Source organism: Amia ocellicauda, unplaced genomic scaffold, assembly GCF_036373705.1.
Source record: "Amia ocellicauda isolate fAmiCal2 unplaced genomic scaffold, fAmiCal2.hap1 HAP1_SCAFFOLD_85, whole genome shotgun sequence".
NCBI lineage: Eukaryota > Metazoa > Chordata > Actinopteri > Amiiformes > Amiidae > Amia > Amia ocellicauda.
Genome location: NW_027103011.1, coordinates 85001 through 95000, shown reverse-complemented (window position 1 = coordinate 95000; position 10000 = coordinate 85001).

The window sequence follows — 10000 nt, the reverse complement described above, 5'->3', positions numbered from 1 at the left end:
AAAACCCAGTTCCTGTATTTCCCCCGGCACCGTAGAGAAATGCTGACAGCCTGGAACACTGTGGCGGCTGCACACGGCACTCCCATGCCCGCCGCGAGCAGCCTAGCCCCGCCTCAGACCCGCGAGAACCGCCCATCGGCACACGGCCCGCTGTGCGCCCGAGCCGTTTGGTGTAAAAACTGTCCAAAAGTGGTTTCGACCACTTAGGAACATCGTAGAGACTCGAAATAAAAAGGATTTTGTTGGAAAAGCGATTCTGAGGAAGGCTGTGTTAAAATTAATTTCGGGAAATGTCGTTTACCCCCCCCCAAATGGCTCCGAAGTACCCCCCCCCCACCCCCCCCCTAAAAAACCGTGTTCCGGGGGTTTTTCGAGAAAACAAACACACGGGGTATATAGAGGGGACTGAGACGAATCGAATGACGTGCTTTGCAAAGAAATCGGGGGCTCACAGCCCCCCCAGGAGAGGTTCAAAAGTCGGAGGACTGGTCACCTAACTCCCATTGAAGTCAATGGGGGAAAAATGAAAACTGTCAAAAAGGCTTAAAATGGTTCAAAAACCCACTGGGGCAGTAGATAATCATCCTATTTGAATTTTAAAAGTCTTAGTTTGGCGAAAAAATACCTTTTAATAATTGTTTTAGGGGTCAGAAAAATCAGCTCCGGCTGCCTGGTCACCTAGGGGAGATAGAAAATTTTTCTAAGTTTTTCACTCGGCCGCCTGGTCCCCTAACTCGAAAATTTTAAAGTGCTCCCATCGGTCCCGGGATAGGGTGGCTGATAGCTGGGAGCCCCCTGAGCACTGCCCCGGTGTTAGTTTTCGGAGAAATGCCCCCGTTGATTTGTTATGATTTTTTTTCCGCCGGCCGCCTGGTCGCCCTAATGCAAAGTCAATGGGAGTGAGGAGATAGAAAATTTTTCAAAGTTTTTCACTCGGCCGCCTGGTCCCCTGACTCGAAAATTTTAAAGTGCTCCCATCGGTCCCGGGATAGGGTGGCTGATAGCTGGGAGCCCCCTGAGCACAGCCCCGGTGTTAGTTTTCGGAGAAATGCCCCCGTTGATTTGTTATGATTTTTTTTCCGCCGGCCGCCTGGTCGCCCTAATGTAAAGTCAATGGGAGTGAGGAGATAGAACATTTTTCAAAGTTTTTCACCCGGCCCCAAACGGCTCCAAAACACACTGGGGCTGTGGCTGGGACTCTCACCAGGACTGCCCCCTACTTTATTTCTGGATTAAAAAGCATTCTATATTAATTTTTCGATTTTTGGGACCCGGGACGCCTGGTCACCTAACTCCCCTTCTATCCCTATGGGGGGGGGACGGGGACATCGAAAACGCTCCCATCGCCGCCGAGGCACGCTGCGGGGACTCTCCCTACCATCGCCCCATGCTTCCTTTGAAGAATATATGACGTTTTTCAATTTTCACCGACATTTGAAAATCAAAACTTCAGAACATTTCATAGTTATTCTCAATGGGTTGTCTAGGGGCACACATCTCTAAACTGGGGGAAATGCTCAAAATGATTAAAAAGAAAAACAATGCCCCCAGACCCGGGGGGCTGATAGCTGGGAGCCCCCTGAGCACAGCCCCGGTGTTAGTTTTCGGAGAAATGCCCCCGTTGATTTGTTATGATTTTTTTTCCGCCGGCCGCCTGGTCGCCCTAATGTAAAGTCAATGGGAGTGAGGAGATAGAATATTTTTCAAAGTTTTTCACTCGGCCGTCTGGTCCCCTGACTCGAAAATTTTAAAGTGCTCCCATCGGTCCCGGGATAGGGTGGCTGATAGCTGGGAGCCCCCTGAGCACAGCCCCGGTGTTAGTTTTCGGAGAAATGCCCCCGTTGATTTGTTATGATTTTTTTTCCGCCGGCCGCCTGGTCGCCCTAATGTAAAGTCAATGGGAGTGAGGAGATAGAATATTTTTCAAAGTTTTTCACTCGGCCGTCTGGTCCCCTGACTCGAAAATTTTAAAGTGCTCCCATCGGTCCCGGGATAGGGTGGCTGATAGCTGGGAGCCCCCTGAGCACAGCCCCGGTGTTAGTTTTCGGAGAAATGCCCCCGTTGATTTGTTATGATTTTTTTTCCGCCGGCCGCCTGGTCGCCCTAATGTAAAGTCAATGGGAGTGAGGAGATAGAATATTTTTCAAAGTTTTTCACTCGGCCGTCTGGTCCCCTGACTCGAAAATTTTAAAGTGCTCCCATCGGTCCCAGACCCGGGTGGCCACGAGGTGGGACCCCCCTGAGCACTGCCCCGGTGTTAGTTTTCGGAGAAATGCCCCCGTTGATTTGTTATGATTTTTTTTCCGCCGGCCGCCTGGTCGCCCTAATGTAAAGTCAATGGGAGTGAGGAGATAGAATATTTTTCAAAGTTTTTCACTCGGCCGTCTGGTCCCCTGACTCGAAAATTTTAAAGTGCTCCCATCGGTCCCAGACCCGGGTGGCCACGAGGTGGGACCCCCCTGAGCACTGCCCCGGTGTTAGTTTTCGGAGAAATGCCCCCGTTGATTTGTTATGATCCGTAGTTGCCGGCCGGCCGCCCGGCATTGCTCTATCGGATGGAGCGTGGGCTGGCTATGGGAGATTTAGCGATTTTCGGAACCGGCCCCGATCGCCCCCCAAACCGGGTGGCCACGAGGTGGGACCCCCCTGAGCACTGCCCCGGTGTTAGTTTTCGGAGAAATGCCCCCGTTGATTTGTTATGATCCGTAGTTGCCGGCCGGCCGCCCGGCATTGCTCTATCGGATGGAGCGTGGGCTGGCTATGGGAGATTTAGCGATTTTCGGAACCGGCCCCGATCGCCCCCCAAACCGGGTGGCCACGAGGTGGGACCCCCCTGAGCACTGCCCCGGTGTTAGTTTTCCGAGAAATGCCCCCGTTGATTTGTTATGATCCGTAGTTGCCGGCCGGCCGCCCGGCAGTGCTCTATCGGATGGAGCGTGGGCTGGCTATGGGAGATTTAGCGATTTTCGGAACCGGCCCCGATCGCCCCCCAAACCGGGTGGCCACGAGGTGGGACCCCCCTGAGCACTGCCCCGGTGTTAGTTTTCCGAGAAATGCCCCCGTTGATTTGTTATGATCCGTAGTTGCCGGCCGGCCGCCCGGCAGTGCTCTATCGGATGGAGCGTGGGCTGGCTATGGGAGATTTAGCGATTTTCGGAACCGGCCCCGATCGCCCCCCAAACCGGGTGGCCACGAGGTGGGACCCCCCTGAGCACTGCCCCGGTGTTAGTTTTCGGAGAAATGCCCCCGTTGATTTGTTATGATCCGTAGTTGCCGGCCGGCCGCCCGGCAGTGCTCTATCGGATGGAGCGTGGGCTGGCTATGGGAGATTTAGCGATTTTCGGAACCGGCCCCGATCGCCCCCCAAACCGGGTGGCCACGAGGTGGGACCCCCCTGAGCACTGCCCCGGTGTTAGTTTTCGGAGAAATGCCCCCGTTGATTTGTTATGATCCGTAGTTGCCGGCCGGCCGCCCGGCAGTGCTCTATCGGATGGAGCGTGGGCTGGCTATGGGAGATTTAGCGATTTTCGGAACCGGCCCCGATCGCCCCCCAAACCGGGTGGCCACGAGGTGGGACCCCCCTGAGCACTGCCCCGGTGTTAGTTTTCCGAGAAATGCCCCCGTTGATTTGTTATGATCCGTAGTTGCCGGCCGGCCGCCCGGCAGTGCTCTATCGGATGGAGCGTGGGCTGGCTATGGGAGATTTAGCGATTTTCGGAACCGGCCCCGATCGCCCCCCAAACCGGGTGGCCACGAGGTGGGACCCCCCTGAGCACTGCCCCGGTGTTAGTTTTCCGAGAAATGCCCCCGTTGATTTGTTATGATCCGTAGTTGCCGGCCGGCCGCCCGGCAGTGCTCTATCGGATGGAGCGTGGGCTGGCTATGGGAGATTTAGCGATTTTCGGAACCGGCCCCGATCGCCCCCCAAACCGGGTGGCCACGAGGTGGGACCCCCCTGAGCACTGCCCCGGTGTTAGTTTTCGGAGAAATGCCCCCGTTGATTTGTTATGATCCGTAGTTGCCGGCCGGCCGCCCGGCAGTGCTCTATCGGATGGAGCGTGGGCTGGCTATGGGAGATTTAGCGATTTTCGGAACCGGCCCCGATCGCCCCCCAAACCGGGTGGCCACGAGGTGGGACCCCCCTGAGCACTGCCCCGGTGTTAGTTTTCGGAGAAATGCCCCCGTTGATTTGTTATGATCCGTAGTTGCCGGCCGGCCGCCCGGCAGTGCTCTATCGGATGGAGCGTGGGCTGGCTATGGGAGATTTAGCGATTTTCGGAACCGGCCCCGATCGCCCCCCAAACCGGGTGGCCACGAGGTGGGACCCCCCTGAGCACTGCCCCGGTGTTAGTTTTCCGAGAAATGCCCCCGTTGATTTGTTATGATCCGTAGTTGCCGGCCGGCCGCCCGGCAGTGCTCTATCGGATGGAGCGTGGGCTGGCTATGGGAGATTTAGCGATTTTCGGAACCGGCCCCGATCGCCCCCCAAACCGGGTGGCCACGAGGTGGGACCCCCCTGAGCACTGCCCCGGTGTTAGTTTTCCGAGAAATGCCCCCGTTGATTTGTTATGATTATTTTTCGCCCAGGCGATGTGCCTTTTCATTTTGTTTTGCACTTTCCTTCATTCCTTGGTGCATGCTACCATCTAACGGACACATTTCGGTACTGCAGTTTGAAAGTAATTTCCCCGTCTAGGGATCTCTCAATGCCCTGGGCTGCGAAAGGAGGGCAAGGACACCCTATGTTCTCATGAGTGCAAAGCCCCCCCGGCTTCAAGGCATTCCAAAAGGAAAACCGGAGACACTGCTGTACACACACACACACACACACACACACACACACACACACACACACACAGAGAGAGAGAGAGAGAGAGAGAGAGATAGAGAGAGAGTAGTCACACAGTGGAATAAACTCCCCAGCGATGTGGTAGAAGCTGAAAGTTGGGGAACATTGTGATGGTCTATATTTCTTGGCAGATAATAAAAGATGCTCTTATCATGCCTCCGTTGATGTGTTATGATCCATAGGTTGCCGGCCGCCCGGCATTGCTCTGATCGGATGGACCGTGGGCTGCCTATGGCAGAGTATGGGCGATTCTTCAGCCGGCCCCGATGGCCCCCCAAACCGGGTGGCCACGAGGTGGGACCCCCCTGAGCACTGCCCCGGTGTTAGTTTTCCGAGAAATGCCCCCGTTGATTTGTTACGATTATTTTTCGCCCAGGCGATGTGCCTTTTCATTTTGTTTTGCACTTTCCTTCATTCCTTGGTGCATGCTGCCATCTAACGGACACATTTCGGTACTGCAGTTTGAAAGTAATTTCCCCGTCTAGGGATATCTCTCTCGTCTAGGGACACTGCTGTACACACACACACACACACACACACACACACACACACAGTGAGAGAGAGGGAGAGATAGAGAGAGGGAGAGAGAGAGAGAGAGAGGTGGAGAGGGAGAGAGAGATGGTGATAGAGAGAGAGTCGTCACACTCTGGAAAGATGGAGATAGAGAGAGAGATGGTGATAGAGAGATAGAGAGAGAGATGGTGATAGAGAGATGGAGATAGAGAGAGAGATGGTGATAGAGAGAGAGTCGTCACACTCTGGAACAAACTCCCCAGAAGCTGAAAGTTGGGGAACATTATGATGATCTTTATTTCTTGGCAGATAATAAATGATGATCTTACAGAGGGCGACTTACAACACCAGTGCAAACATACAGCGAAGTACAAGGCATCAATCACGACAGAATCCCTTGAGTTAAAGCAGCAGATTCAGAATAACACACGTCCAAACAGACTGGAGAGGACCCTAAAACGAGCACGAAAGGTGTCGAATATGTGGCCTCCTCTCGCTTGTAAACTCTCTCGTGTTCCTGTCGATGGGGTCGGCGGCTCGGGGCAGCGGCCTAGCAGCAGCAGGCAGGCAGGCTGACCTCCAGGGCAGGCAGGCAGGCAGGCAGGGCTGGAAGGCAGGCAGGCAGACCTCCAGGGCTGGAAGGCTGACCTCCAGGGCAGGCAGGCTGACCTCCAGGGCAGGCAGGCAGGCAGGCAGGCAGACCTCCAGGGCAGGCAGGCAGACCTCCAGGGCTGGATAGCAGACCTCCAGGGCAGGCAGGCAGACCTCCAGGGCTGGATAGCAGACCTCCAGGGCAGGCAGGCAGACCTCCAGGGCAGGCAGGCAGACCTCCAGGGCAGGCAGGCAGACCTCCAGGGCTGGATAGCAGACCTCCAGGGCTAACAGGCAGACCTCCAGGGCTGGCAGGCTGACCTCCAGGGCAGGCAGTGCTGCTGCCAGGGCTGGATAGCAGACCTCCAGGGCTGGATAGCAGACCTCCAGGGCAGGCAGGCAGACCTCCAGGGCTGGATAGCAGACCTCCAGGGCAGGCAGGCAGACCTCCAGGGCTGGATAGCAGACCTCCAGGGCAGGCAGTGCTGCTACCAGGGCTGGATAGCAGACCTCCAGGGCTGGATAGCAGACCTCCAGGGCAGGCAGGCAGACCTCCAGGGCTGGATAGCAGACCTCCAGGGCAGGCAGGCAGACCTCCAGGGCAGGCAGGCAGACCTCCAGGGCAGGCAGGCAGACCTCCAGGGCTGGATAGCAGACCTCCAGGGCTGGATAGCAGACCTCCAGGGCAGGCAGGCAGACCTCCAGGGCTGGATAGCAGACCTCCAGGGCAGGCAGGCAGACCTCCAGGGCAGGCAGGCAGACCTCCAGGGCAGGCAGGCAGACCTCCAGGGCTGGATAGCAGACCTCCAGGGCTAACAGGCAGACCTCCAGGGCTGGCAGGCTGACCTCCAGGGCAGGCAGTGCTGCTGCCAGGGCAGGCAGGCAGACCTCCAGGGCAGGCAGTGCTGCTGCCAGGGCAGGCAGGCAGACCTCCAGGGCTAACAGGCAGGCAGACAGACCTCCAGGGCAGGCAGGCAGACCTCCAGGGCTAACAGGCTGACCTCCAGGGCAGGCAGGCAGACCTCCAGGGCAGGCAGTGCTGCTACCAGGGCTGGATAGCAGACCTCCAGGGCAGGCAGTGCTGCTGCCAGGGCAGGCAGGCAGACCTCCAGGGCTAACAGGCAGGCAGGCAGACCTCCAGGGCTGGAAGGCAGACCTCCAGGGCAGGCAGGCAGACCTCCAGGGCTGGATAGCAGACCTCCAGGGCAGGCAGGCAGACCTCCAGGGCAGGCAGGCAGACCTCCAGGGCAGGCAGGCAGACCTCCAGGGCAGGCAGTGCTGCTACCAGGGCTGGATAGCAGACCTCCAGGGCTGGATAGCAGACCTCCAGGGCTAACAGGCAGACCTCCAGGGCTGGCAGGCTGACCTCCAGGGCAGGCAGGCAGGCAGGCAGACCTCCAGGGCTGGATAGCTGACCTCCAGGGCTGGATAGCAGACCTCCAGGGCTAACAGGCTGACCTCCAGGGCTAACAGGCAGACCTCCAGGGCAGGCAGGCAGACCTCCAGGGCAGGCAGTGCTGCTACCAGGGCTGGATAGCAGACCTCCAGGGCTAACAGGCAGACCTCCAGGGCTGGAAGGCAGGCAGTGCTGCTACCAGGGCAGGCAGGCTGTCCTCCAGGGCTGGAAGGCAGACCTCCAGGGCAGGCAGGCAGACCTCCAGGGCAGGCAGTGCTGCTACCAGGGCTGGATAGCAGACCTCCAGGGCTGGAAGGCAGGCAGGCAGACCTCCAGGGCAGGCAGTGCTGCTACCAGGGCTGGATAGCAGACCTCCAGGGCTGGAAGGCAGACCTCCAGGGCAGGCAGGCAGACCTCCAGGGCAGGCAGTGCTGCTACCAGGGCTGGATAGCAGACCTCCAGGGCTGGAAGGCAGGCAGGCAGACCTCCAGGGCAGGCAGTGCTGCTACCAGGGCTGGATAGCAGACCTCCAGGGCTAACAGGCAGACCTCCAGGGCAGGCAGTGCTGCTACCAGGGCTGGATAGCAGACCTCCAGGGCTAACAGGCAGACCTCCAGGGCTGGAAGGCAGGCAGTGCTGCTACCAGGGCAGGCAGGCTGTCCTCCAGGGCTGGAAGGCAGACCTCCAGGGCAGGCAGGCAGACCTCCAGGGCAGGCAGTGCTGCTACCAGGGCTGGATAGCAGACCTCCAGGGCTGGAAGGCAGGCAGGCAGACCTCCAGGGCAGGCAGTGCTGCTACCAGGGCTGGATAGCAGACCTCCAGGGCTAACAGGCAGACCTCCAGGGCTGGCAGTGCTGCTACCAGGGCTGGATAGCAGACCTCCAGGGCTGGATAGCAGACCTCCAGGGCTAACAGGCAGACCTCCAGGGCTGGCAGGCTGACCTCCAGGGCAGGCAGGCAGGCAGGCAGACCTCCAGGGCTGGATAGCTGACCTCCAGGGCTGGAAGGCAGACCTCCAGGGCTGGCAGGCTGACCTCCAGGGCAGGCAGGCCGGGCCCCCGGTGCTGCATCTCGGCCGCTGCCTGGGGCGGACCGGCCCGGGTGCCCTTGCGCTTTTTCGACACCAGGGGGCAGTTGGGTGCCATTCCGTCCCTCGTGTGGCGAAATGGCGGTACTGCACCTCCGCCTTTTTGCTGGAGAAAGTCCGCAGTCGGGACAATGCGCCACACGGTCCGTCGGCAGGAGGCCCGGGCCCGGGCACAACTCCCCGGTGGGGACGGACGCCGGGCTGGAGCTTCCCTTCAGCACACACACTCACTCACTCACTCTCTGACCGACCGACCGACCGACGGCTCCCAGCGCTCAGCCTGCAGGGCTACACACCCCGGTGGGTGCGGGCTCCGGGCTGGAGCTCTCCTTCAGCACACACACTCACTCTCTGACCGACCGAACGACCGACGGCTCCCAGCGCTCAGTCAGCAGGCCTACTCCTCCCCGGTGGGGACGGACGCCGGGCTGGAGCTTTCCTTCAGCACACACACTCACTGACTGACCGACCGACGGCTCCCAGCGCTCAGCCTGCAGGGCTACACACCCCGGTGGGTGCGGGCTCCGGGCTGGAGCTCTCCTTCAGCACACACACTCACTGACTGACCGACCGAACGACCGACGGCTCCCAGCGCTCAGCCTGCAGGGCTACACCTCCCCGGTGGGTGCGGGCTCCGGGCTGGAGCTTCCCTTCAGCACACACACTCACTCTCTGACCGACCGACCGACCGACGGCTCCCAGCGCTCAGCCTGCAGGGCTACACCTCCCCGGTGGGTGCGGGCTCCGGGCTGGAGCACACACACTCACTGACTGACCGACCGAACGACCGACGGCTCCCAGCGCTCAGCCTGCAGGGCTACACCTCCCCGGTGGGTGCGGGCTCCGGGCTGGAGCTTTCCTTCAGCACACACACTCACTGACTGACCGACCGAACGACCGACGGCTCCCAGCGCTCAGCCTGCAGGGCTACACCTCCCCGGTGGGTGCGGGCTCCGGGCTGGAGCTCTCCTTCAGCACACACACTCACTCTCTGACCGACCGAACGACCGACGGCTCCCAGCGCTCAGCCTGCAGGGCTACACCTCCCCGGTGGGTGCGGGCTCCGGGCTGGAGCTCTCCTTCAGCACACACACTCACTCTCTGACCGACCGAACGACCGACGGCTCCCAGCGCTCAGTCAGCAGGCCTACTCCTCCCCGGTGGGTGCGGGCTCCGGGCTGGAGCTTTCCTTCAGCACACACACTCACTGACTGACCGACCGAACGACCGACGGCTCCCAGCGCTCGGCCTGCAGGGCTACACCTCACCGGTGGGTGCGGGCTCCGCGCTGGAGCTTTCCTTCAGCACTCACTGACCGACGGCTCCCGGCGCTCAGCCTGCAGGGCTACACCTCCCCGGTGGGTGCGGGCTCCGCGCTGGAGCTTTCCTTCAGCACTCACTGACCGACGGCTCCCGGCGCTCAGCCTGCAGGGCTACACCTCCCCGGTGGGTGCGGGCTCCGCGCTGGAGCTTTCCTTCAGCACTCACTGACCGACGGCTCCCGGCGCTCAGCCTGCAGGGCTACACCTCCCCGGTGGGTGCGGGCTCCGCGCTGGAGCTTTCC